Source organism: Cryptomeria japonica, chromosome 11 (assembly GCF_030272615.1).
Source record: "Cryptomeria japonica chromosome 11, Sugi_1.0, whole genome shotgun sequence".
Lineage (NCBI taxonomy): Eukaryota > Viridiplantae > Streptophyta > Pinopsida > Cupressales > Cupressaceae > Cryptomeria > Cryptomeria japonica.
Genome location: NC_081415.1, coordinates 555,913,829 through 555,927,157, shown reverse-complemented (window position 1 = coordinate 555,927,157; position 13,329 = coordinate 555,913,829).

The window sequence follows — 13,329 nt, the reverse complement described above, 5'->3', positions numbered from 1 at the left end:
ATGGTCTGACAACTTTATCTAAAATAAGTATTTATAGTTACAATCTGCAACATGTGCTTGGCATCTAGGATAGTACCAACCACCTTCCTTCTATTGCACACATTTATTTTTACACTTTTCCATTGATTTGCAAAGGATAGGATGGATAAAAAGTGATTAGGCTTAATAAATCTCACAAAAGCTCTTATTGTGCTCTAGACAATTTTCTTAGTGAACACTGGCATGTTCAAGAATAGATTTAGTTGTAATTCTACTCTACTAAAAAGTAACTTAGTAAGAAGCCAAGAAGGGGGGGAGTTCTAATGATATTTGTCCTCTTGTTTTTGATTAAGGGAAAACATGTTTTGATGGATCCCTGAAACCCAATAAAAAAGGAAGTTCAAAAGATAAGCAATAATGCATAGCTAAACAAAAGACAACAATAAAAGGCAAGACAATAGGCAAACAACACGCTAGCAAGCAAAAGAGTAGAACAAACTAAAAACAAAAAAGGACCGATAGAAGCCCAACTTAGGTCAAATTTTGAAGCATTTCCGTAGCTTCCAGCTCCAACTAATCCATAGTATCCATAGCCTGCTTGATGTCCACTATTTCTTTTCTATGGCTCTGCATCCTTTTAGTACTAGCTCTAGTTCTTCTCCCAATTCTAGTTTCCTTATCCTCGAGAGTGTCATTTTTTATCTCAATAATACCCTCCACAGCCTTTTCCTCCAAATTACGGATAAGGGTTTTCATGTTCGCCAAGGAGGCCTTCAAAATCTTTTGGCTTTTCTCCCTAATTTTTTTTAGTGTGTTCTCAATACCATCTAGTCTATGATTAGTAACATCTTCTCTATTTTTGAGGCAAGTAAAACTATTGCGGTTGGTATTTATAATCTCCTTTGCATTACCAATTGCCTTGGTTAGCTCACTAAGATAGTCAAGAAGGGAATTGAATTTTCCCAAACTTAGGGCCTATAAAGTTTTGATTTTCCCTGCTTCATGGGCCTGCTTGACTTTTATGCCCTCGATTTCCTTTTGCATCTAGTTGAGCGCTTGTTTGAAGTTCTCCATCCCATTATTGATGTAAAGGCCTATGTCCAATTGATTCTCTTCCTGGCTCTTGACATCCATGGTATTAAGATTAACCCCTAGAGCAACCTCTCTGTGCTCAGCATTTTGATCCTCTTTCATTGTCATTTCCTATCCTATGACACCCTTTTGCTTCTAATCAAACTTAAGAGGCAACCTTTCTTCCACCTCCCTGCCTTTTGAATTCTTCTTTTTCTGATCAAGCTCTCCTAGGTTTGAGCCTCCTTGCTTCCCATGTCTGTATCATTGTCAATCCCTTCCTCCTCCTCATTGTAGCCATCATCCTCTCCTCTCTGTTTATTTTTAGCACACCGTCTATTTTGTCTCCCTTGTTCTATTTTTTTCTTTCGTATACTTTGTTCAGCCATTTGGGGGTCATCTTCAATATCTCCTTCTGTATCATAACCATCATTGTTTTCCTCTTTCGATTCATCAAAATCTTCATCCAAGTCAGAAATCTCTGCAATATTCATCTAGACGGTTATGTTCTTGATGTGATTATATAGAATCACCATCAAGCCTTCATGCATATCAGGGTTAATGTGGGGATTGGAAATGGCATCCTTAATCCCCGCATTAAGGGAGCAAAAATGATAGTAGAGAAGATAAATCTTATCTTTGTGCCTAAAATGATTTGACATTACAAAGTGGTAGCTATACACCCTAGTATATCTACCATCAAGCATAATAAACTCCATAATAGCTAGCAAAACCCTTCGCCAAATTAGTTTGATTACCTTAGGCGAGAAGTAGGTGTGGCTGCCCTTCACCAGCCTAGCCCTTTCCTTCTCATTCTTCGGGAACTTCTTCACAGCAACATCGGAGATTTTTCCATCTCTATAAAACTTGATACCCTCCATTGGTATGCCAGTGTCCTCCACTATCATTTGTCCTCTTGTTATTAATAGTTGTCTCTTGGATAGTAGGATTGATATTTAGGGTTGTCATAGTCATTTTGTTAATCATCTTTCCATTGAAATAACCAACATGACCACCTATAATAGCAAGAACCATGAGGGTTGGAAATTTTTCAAATCCTCGCCTAGCCCCTCCCATGTTACACCCAACAAGTTAACACCAATACTCATAGATGACATATCATTTATTTTTCACTATTCTCTTTTTCACCTGACTTGCATCTTTTCTACGAATTTTTAACATTTCTCCAACTTTGATCACAACACTAATAACATTAATCAAAGTATTGTTACTATAATGTTTATTTCATCAATGGGGGTGAACCAAGAAGCATTGTCTGCTGCAAGACCATCAGGGTCACCACACTTCTATATTGAAGCTCCATCAAAAATAATCTCAAGCTGATTGTTCAACTTGTTATATTATGTATCACCTTCCCTAACAGAACCTTTCGACACATAGTCATATGCTCCAACTTGAACCCTACCATAATGCAACTCTTCTATATCATTCAAACAAGTGATTCTAATTTTAGTTCCTTCATCATATATAATGTCAAAACTAAAAACTTGTCCTCAAGATTTTGCTGAACTGTACAGATGCATTTTCCTCTTTCTTGTAACTCGCCCTTGTATTGTCCATTTACTCTGATATGAGTTCAACCCTTTAATAGGGCTAATAGTGGCATGTGTTTTTCTCAACAGACGGCAAATGCAACCCAAAGTTAAGGGCACGTTTCGATGGGCTGGTGGTTCTCGCCCCAACATTTGTTTATCCTGCTCTCTAAAGAGGTACCTATGTTTTCTAATCAAAACACAATCTGTAATTTTGACATCGAAGCTGAATATAATTATAGTCCTCTAACAGGAACAACATAAGCTATTCAATAATTTACATTTGGTTTAAAGGAGCAACCAAAAAATAACTTAAACAACAACTAGTAGAATATACTGTATACTCTACCTTGAGTTCGAAACATTTCTACATACGTAACTTCTCAACAAGATGATAACTTCTATCTTCATTGTCTCTATATGCAAGAGATCATTGCACTTAGGTGACTGCATGGCCAATTGCATGTGCGTTCCATCAGACAAGATGATTCTATACCGGTCCGTTTCATTTTCTTCTTCTTTTAGTTTCTGAAATGGCAAAAGATGAAGCACTGGACTTGGAACATCATCACCACCATTGATAGATTGGATGGTATGTGAAGTCAGTTCTAATTGTGGTTTTGTTGCCTACGAGAACAACACAATTGAGCTAGATATATATAGAAGCATATACAACCATCTTTGTATCGACAAAGTGATGCATAAATGCCCTTTAAGCCATTTACAAATCTATGTGTACATACATTATGGATATTAATCTCTCCAGCTATTAGCATTAATAAACTTATGTACATAAATGCATAGGATGTATAGATCATCAGAAGCATACACACATAATGGCTGTCCACCACAATGCATGCACATCTGTCCTATTTGCATGCACATAGTATATATACATGTGACATTATAAACATATGTACAAACACATCATCATCTGTAGGTAAGAGAACACAATGGGATACCTGTAATTTGTTCACATTTTCTATTTGGGTCAAGATTTTATCCATGTATACCGACCGCCAAAAAGCAGCATGATTGGAAGCATAGCAGGAACGCATAGAATAACTACAAAGGCCAATTATGACAGGTAGAAGCATAGAATAACTACAGAGAATCGAACGTGGAGACTCTCATCTGAAACAGAAAGGTGGTGTAGGCCACCAAGGCACCAGAATTCAAGTAACGAGAAAACTCGAAAACATAGAATATGTTTTCTACTGAGGGAGATAGTCAAGAATGTGATACTGCTAGGAACTTCCGTAAAAATAACCATCCCAAGAAAAATTACCAGTGAAAACTTTGATTGGTTAGCAAAAGAAGTTTCTAAGGATGCAATAATTTCTACTATTCAAGCTCTTACGACTTACCTAGAATTGATGGGTTGCCTGCTGAATTCTACAAGAAAACATTGATTGGATCAGCGATGATAGTTTGCAAATATACTTTGAAGCTATCTCCAAGGGTTCATTGCGAAGTAATATTAGCAAGGGCATCATCAAATTACTGCCTAACGATAAAACCTTAAGTTACAAATAGGGGGATGTTTCATATAAGATTTGAGCAAAAATTCTTGTCTTGAGACTAGTGGAGATTCTTCCTACCTTTATTAGCGGTATTTAGACAGAATTCATGCATGGTAGATACATGTAAGGAAATTTTCTTACAAGTTGAAAAGCAATGGAGTTGGCTAGATTGTCAAATCGGAGAATTGGGATGCTTTTTCTCCATTTTGAAAAACCTTATGATAGGGTTGAATGGCCATTTATTCTAATGGTCATAAAGGCTTGTGGGATCCCTCAAATGTATTGCAAGATGATAAAAAGATTGTTTAATGAAGCTGTAGTTCAAGTGCATTTGAATGATCTATTAGGCAGTGTTGTATTTTTGCTCTGCACTCTTTGTGATAAAATCCAATGCCACATTTGACATTCTCAAAAAAATCAATCATGTTCCCTAGTGTTTGAGGGGTGAGACTTCTAAAGGCGATAAATATTTTCAATTTGCTAATGACATTGCTCTTTTTCTGAGACTTGAGGAAGATAATTTGGAAATTAATGAAAATATATTTTGTAAAACGCTGAGCTCTCCACTGTCGAATGAATTATGGGAAAAATTCTCCTCCTAATTAGTTTAGGAAATATGATTTTCAATGGGAAGGCTCTAACAAACAGGGTAGAAATATACGTATGTAAATTTCTAGTTAGCAATAAACACTGAAACAGAAACAGGACAAGCTGCTAAGTAAATAATCCCACAAGCGGAAACTCACAACAGAGAATTGAGACAGGAGATTCCCATCTGAAACAAAATTAGGCTGTACGCCACCAACGCATCAGATTTCTAATTACCAGCAAACTCAAAACCAGAGAGACTGCACTCGCTGTTAACAACAGAAAGAATAAAAAACTATCCCATTTATTAAACACAAAAGAACATGAAACCTAGTCACTAGTCAACAGATCAATCAACCCTTCCCAGAGGATTTTTTACAAACATCGCGAATGGTGGTACTTGCATCTTGTGAACAACTGAAGCATTCCTTCACAGTAGTGTCTCCTCTACATTGCAGGAAGCCATAAACTTTGTCTGGAGTTTTGCCATAGGATGAGGTATTGAAACCATTGGATGATGATGTATTGTTTACAAGATTTTTAAGAACTATGTTGAAATTATTCTCGAATTCAGCGCTAGTATTATTGCTGGAGCAGATAATTTGCGCTGCATTAGGAAAAATACATGATAACAGAATAACACTGACCAACTGTGGATATTTTGCATGATAGGAGATCTGCATGATGGCTTCCCCTGAAGAGATTATTTTAGGTGAGATTTGGTTGATCTCTTCAACTTTTAGGATGCAGAAGATGTCATCTCTTGGACCACGCGGAGCTTAGTCTGTCAGTACATTTGAAAGTACAGTTTTGTTTAGAAAATGGATAGGAATTATGAACATAAGCAATACATTAATTTTCGCTTTAAAATATCTCTGTACAAAAAATTACATGTAACGAGTTGAAATGTTGTTGAGATGACAAGTATGCGATTACATTTAATTAAGAGTCATTTATCGGAATTATGGCCTTCAAAGATGCTGTGATTACATCTGATGTATATTTGGTAAATTTGCTTTTCCTGTAATTTTAAGATTGTAAACTAGCTCTTCATTCATAGGTTACCAACTGTTCTAAAGCAATTGTGGGAGAAAAACAGGCTCACATTTAATCTAAGTTTGTTGAACTTGGATGGTCAAGCTGGTATTATTCAATGGAAATGTAGTTCATGGACCTAAACAAATTAGCAATTAGAGTGGAAGGCCATTAATTTTGTAGAACTTTCGTTAGCATTACATTTGAAAAATATAATTAAATTGTATTATGAAAACTTTCATTATAATTTTAAATATTTATTTACTATTATATAATCTATTTATATAAATATATATTCAACTTAAATAATGAAAAAAGGTTTAAATGAATATTTTGTTTAAGAGTATGAATGATTGATTTGGAACTAGTTCAATAGTGTGTATTTAAGTATAATTAATCTAAACTATCATCTATATGATAAGTTTTGAGTGATTGTTGCTTTTTAAATGGTAACTACATAAACAAACATAATAAATAATTTTATTTCAATATAAATTAAATTTTAAAGTTAATGACAATTCAAGATTAGAAACATAATATTTTAATTATATTATCTCTTAAGACTAGAATATTAGTATTTCTATATATATAAAATGGTTAAAACTACTTTTAACCATAAACTAATGGCAAACATTCATGATCATTACTAAAATAAGAATATAATATTATTAATATAATTCATTTGAATTATTTTAATAGCTCTCATTATGTCTTATTATTTTAAACTTAATAAACTACAATTATAACCAACAATTTTAGAAAACTATATCTTTTTTCGCAATTTTTATGCATGTAAGCAATATTTAGAAGTAAAGTTGGTCTTACAATCATAAGGAGCAATACCACCACTAGTATGACAATTCATTTGAAAGTTTATAGGTGGTTCATCATGTACATATACCATAAACTATGCTGAATCGTGGAGAGGTTTCACATTCACATTTTTCTTTCTATTCACAATGAAAAGATGACTCAAAATTTACCAAAACCCAATCGTCCTCTTGATTAGTGTTATAGGTAGACCAAGAGAGGTTATTGAATGCTTAATTATTATATTTTTAAATAAAGTTACAAATATTTAAGTGCTATTCTTTCTAGTTATTTGGAAAATTTTGTACCTTGATTGTCGCTAATTGCAGTATACATCTTCTTGTTATTTGTGTGCTGTGATAAATTGTACTAATGGAGCATAACCAATTCTATAATCCATAGATTCTATAAGACAATGTTACATATTAAAATTGAAGGAATCAAATTAAAAAAATTGTAATTGAAATGAGAGTTGATTGATAGGTAAAGTAATATCATAGTTTTCATATAATATCAAAGTTTATCTAATTTTTAATATTCTAAAAAAAATATTATGTCTATTGAAGAGGATTCTATACTCTAGTGTAACAAATACTTTTCAAAATTTTAAATATGTTTTGATTTTTTAAATTTCTAATTTGTATCATGTTTGATTATTAAAAAATGATTTCAATATTTAGAAAATATTATTAAAATAAATAAAAAAATAATTTACTTTGGATTATTTTCTAAAACCTTAGATACAAGTTTTAACCTGATTTAATTTTTTTTTAAAAACACTCTTTGTTGTCAAAATTATGCAAGTAGAATGTATAGCGATACATATACCATAATTGTGTGTCAAGCTATTAATACATAAAAATATGGGAGATATAACTTTTTTCTTCTAAGAATAAGCTCAAATATTTAAATTAATTCATTGGAAGTAATGTTAGATAAAATATGAGGTGACCCATGTAATGCATTAGTTAAAACATTTGTTTGGTGAAATTGCTACTAAGATACAAATCTTAGGTTGGTGTACTCATGGATTTGAGAATAGTATTTGAAACCTTAAAATGTTTCGTGTGAAGACCTCTTTTAATATGAACTTCTATGTAATTTTAAAAGCACATCAAATGTCAAATATAATTTTTGCTTAGGGTAGGGTAAAACTAAACAATTTTATAAGACCTCATATATTACTCATCGTATATAAGAAGAATATCATTATAGCTAGTAATATAATGCCTTAGCAAATTGCAATTTTTAACAAAGAATGTTTAGAAATATTTGGTGTAATATCCTTAACAATCGTAGTATATACACCATTCAATAAGCTTTATCTAGGCTAGTCAAATAAAAAATATACATTTCAATAGAAATAGCTATAAAAAATAAATTTGATATCACACTAAAATCGTCTTTTAATATGAACTTCTATGCAATTTTAAAAGCACATTAAATGTCAAATAGAATTTTTGCATAGGGTAGGGTAAACTGAACAAATTTATTAGACCTAATATATTACTCATTGTATATAGGAAGAATGTCATTATAGCTAGTAATATAATGCATTAGCAAATTGCAATTTATAACAAAGAATGTTTAGAAATATTTGGTGTAATATCCTTAACAATCACAATATATAAACCATTCAATAAGCTTTATCTAGGCTAGTCAAATAAAAAATATACATTTCAATAGAAATAGCTATAAAAAATAAATTTGAAATCACACTAAAATCCTCTTTTATTATTACTAAAACAAAATCTCCATCAATAATTTATCTTGGAATTAGATAATTTGTCAATACTTTTGTGTGTCAATATTGTAGATCTAAGTCATGCCAACATATGAAAAATTATCCTATTACCCATAACTATAATTTGGACAATTGCACAATTCTAAATTTTAAATTACCAAATTCTTTACTTTTCTTTTTTAAGAATCAAATAGTTAGAAGGGCCAACACCCTTTGTATTAGAATAAAAATAATTTGTTTTGACAAAGTCCAAGGTGAGTAACAAAATAAAGATAAAATGAAAATAAACCCCAAGTAGACAGAGCTAAAATAGGACTACTCGCCCTAGCATAGCTGGAAAAGATAACAAAAAATCTGGCTATCCCAACTAGAATGATCCCAAGAACCCAAAATTTGATCAAGACAGCTAAAACGTTCCAAGCCTAAGGGCATAAGCAATGGAAAGAGAGATTTAACAATAAACCAAGAAATCTGTTTGATCATCTCTTAATCTTCACGCGTCTTGTCATCCAATGTGATGCCCTTTACATGTATGGTTCCCTCTAGACCCTACTTTGGGGACTTTCTTGAGAAGAAATAGCAAAGATAGATCATTATGAGATTTACGCCTACGGAAAACCCGCTCCACACCATTATTTAGCATCGCCAAAGCAATGAATGCTCATCCCCTATAAATTATCCTTTATATGTTTGAAGACATACGAGATCGAATCCAATCTCCAAAGAACAAATTTGTACTCTACATTGACTATTAAGTACTATTAGTACTTCAGAAATACATCAAGGAAGATTCCTAAATTATAATGGTTTTATCCTCCTAGCTTAAATCCCTTAGTTTAATGGACAACTTTATGATAAAGGAAATAATTGAATACAAGTCTGTTTACTCATTTAAATGTACAAGCATGTAAATGCAAATCTATGTTCTATTTCATTTCTTCAAATTGAAATATTTATATAGATTATTTCATGAATGTAAATAAACTTTTAATGATTGAATTGAGATACTATTTTCATATTGAATTTATTTGAATATTAGACCACATAGATAAATCATGCAAAGCATTTACCATGATATCTCATTGTGAATGAAATGAACAAGAATTAATAGTAATCGATCCATTATGAGGAATAGACTAGGCATCCCTTGTAATCTTCCAGTAATCTTCTAAAAGATATCTCAAATGCACCTCCATCTGGTTCTTCCATATACCATAATTACTCCCATCAAATCCTGGACTCTCCTTCTTAAAGATAACACCTCTAGTTACCATCCTGGATCTCCTCAAGCAGTTAAGCTTCTTTCAGAGGATCTAGCTCTGCCACCAATTGTTGGCAACAACAATGAAAGAAAACTAAAAAGCGGGGTGAATCAGTTTTCACTGGATCTACAAACTCAAACACAATTATAAATCTGATAAACTGTAGCAACAACAAAGATAAGAAAATTGATAGCATGACACACAACACCAAGATTTTGACATAGAAAATCTAATTAAGAGAAAACAACAGTGGTAACCTACCTACAATAAGATGATACTCTATAGTAGTATGTGAAAATAATTACATTGGGGAATGCACCAGTATTCAGGCACACTACCTAGAGCTCACAACTCAAGATATAATAACCCAAAAGGCTACAACCCTCAAGGAAGTCTCAGTGAATTACAACAAGATTTGGGCTACAAGCTGAAAGGAATGAACTACAATAATAACATCTGCTAGTGCCTGATGATAGCTTTGGTTAAGCACATTTGTTTTCCCTAGAACACCTCAACTCAATACACCACACTAAAGCATAAATTTTCTTAAGCACCACATATACAACTCTCTAATAATGGAGAAAAAACATTGATACCTAAATTTCATGACTATATCACCTATTTATACAATTCATCAACCTTGACAACAAGGTTGGTCAAACCCTCAACTCACAATTCCAAAATTACATCACATGATACAAAGATCGACCACCAGACAAATACAATGATATACATGATATTATTATGATCTGAAAAGCAAATATAAAACCAGAATCTAATGAAAGAGTTAGATCAAACAATTGGAAATAAAATTGAGAAAATAACAATATTAGAAAAACTTGATGTAAATGCTTAGAGGCATAATAGCATTATGGAAAATGTCAATATGCACTATCCAATATTTACAATATACAAAATACATGCAATCTAGCCTATTTATATAGGCAAGAGTTGATAGGAAGCATGGACAAGGTTGAGACAAGTGTCTCAACCTGAAGGAAGTAGAGTCTTTATAGAACTTAACAAAATCCTCTAGAAGAGTGAGAGTCTGAATTGGACTCAACCATATTATATGAGGAGTTAGAGTTCAAGTAGGACTCAACTATATCCTAGGAGGAGTTAGAGTGAAAGTAGGACTCAACAATATCCTCCAAAAATAATATCTAAATAAATAATATCCTCCTAATAAATAACTTCACCTAGGTAAACTTAAGTCAAGAGTGGAATGGAAAAGAACCATTTACTCTAATACCCTCCCTTAAGTGCAACTTAGGGAGTACAATAATGCAATAAATAGCTTATGGGTCTTGGCAACAAAAGCCATGTGAGGTACCCATGTACATCTAAAATGCAACCTCTCACAAGGTGGAGAAAAAGGAGAAAACCCAGTGGGACAAAACTCCTCTCCAAAAGAGAGTAAATAAGAAGCTAAAAAACTCTAGTACAATAAGACACCTCTTGCACCCCAAGAAAAGAACATAAATGAATGATCTTGCTCACAGTGAAGTGTTTGGTGAAGATCTCTGCAGTCTGATCGGATGTCTAATAGTATTGAAGGTCAAGGAACTACTCATGAATTAACTCATGAATGTAGTGCATGTATATTTAAATGTGCTTGGTCCAATGGTGATGGACCGTATTACTAGAAATCTGAATGGCACTCTGATTATCGCAAAATAGGATTTTTGACTTTTGGAAAGGAATTTCGAACTCAATGAGGATATTTTGGATCCAAATAGCCTCAGTAGCTACATTAATTGCTCCTTGATACTCAGCCTTAGTGGATTAAAGAACAATAGTTGACTCCTTGTTGCTCGAACAAGAAATGAGACTTGAACTAGGAGAGAAGCAATACTCGTAAGTAGACTTTCGATCTTGAGAGATGCCTACCTATTCTAAATTTGTATATCCTACCAAATCAATATCCATATCTGGAGCATAATAAATCCCTTAACTATGAGCACCCTGGATATAACAAAGTATCCACTTAGTTGCTTTCCAATGTGATTCATGTGGCTTCTGCATAAACTAAGAGACCATGCCCACAACATATAAAATATCAAGCCTCGTGTGAGTCAAATATATGAGGTTTCCAACCAATTGATGATACAAGGTGGCATCAACCAAGGGTGAAGAACAAGAAGCCTCAAGCTTGACCCTAGACAAAAATGTAGTCATTGCAGACTTGCAGTCAGCCATACAAAATTTGGAGAGCATATCACGAGCATACTTAGGTTGTGCTATGAATATACTAGAAGGTGACTAAAAGATCTCAATCCCTAAGAAGAAGTGGAGAAGACCTAAGTCAGACATCCAGAATCGATCATGAAGGGTAGTTTTGACTATCATGATGTGGGATGAGTGACTCCTTGTGATCAACAAGTCATCAACACAGAGGACAAAGAAAGTGAGAGAATCATCCTACAACAAAATGTAGATGTTTGGATTAGAATGGCATCGAGTGAACCCAACCAATTAAAGGAAGGCTTCCATCTTGGCATACCAAGCTTGAGGAGCCTATTTAAGGTCATAGAGGGTCTTTCAAAGGTGACAAATAAGTAAAGGATCTTGAATGAACCCTTGTGGTTGCTCCATATATATCTCCTCCTGAAGAGAACCATGAAGAAAAGCACTCTTTACATCCATCTGATGAACTTCCCATCTATGAGTTACTTTCATGGCAAGGATAGGTCGGATGGAATTCATCTTGGCAATTGGCCCAAATGTCTCAGAGTAGTCAATTCTAGGAACCTAGGAGAATCCTTTTGCAACTAGGTGAGCCATATGCTTATCAATCGACCCATCTGCAAAAAAATTGTTTAATATATACACTTGCACTGAACAAGATTCCTTCCCTTAGGACGAGGGACTAAATCCCAAGTATGGTTCCTCTCTAAGGAACTAAACTCCTCTTGCATAGCAGCATCCCACTCAGGAATACCAAAAGCTTCCCAAAAGGATTGTGGATCAAAAGTTGTAGCAATGAAGAGATGTGGAGCTTGCTCAAACTATTACCTTGTTCTTTTCTCATATGAAGGATCACCAATTCAATCACCCACTAACTCCAATGTCTAACAAGCCCAAAGAGGTCTAGTAGTTGGAGCATGTGGAGAATCTGGATGAGAATCATCCTCCTCTGAACGATGGCTAAGAGAGCAAGAACATGGATCCTCATCATCATCATTTGAAGTACAAGAAGAAGAATCCTGATCTGTATCAGGAGGATTAAAATCATTAGAAGAACTATCATCATGCAATCACAATATCTCCATAGAAATAAATGATGGAGAAGTGACGGAAGAGGAACTAGAGGTATCCTCCTCCAAATGAATACTCCTCTTGATGAAAATCTCATGTGCTGTAGGATGGAGAATCTTGTAACCTTTGACACCATTTGGATACCCAACAAATATAAAAGCCCTATTATGCATACCCATAGCCTTGTATTTCTCTGCTGGAATATGGCCCCATGTAGGAGACCCAAACACTCGAAAGTGTTTGACTATGGGTTTATGACTGGTCCAAGCTTGGAAAGGAGTTACGCCCTTCACAACTAAATGAGGAACCCGATTTTAGATATAACATGCACAATTGATGGCCTTTGCCCAATACTGAGGTGCCAATGATTTGGAGTGGATCATATAGTTGGCCATTTCCTTTAAGGAATGATTCTTACATTTTGCCGCTCCATTTTTTTGTGGAGTGTAGTGAATTGTATGTTGAAGATAAATGCCTTCTAAGATGCAAAATTGCTCAAACCTTTG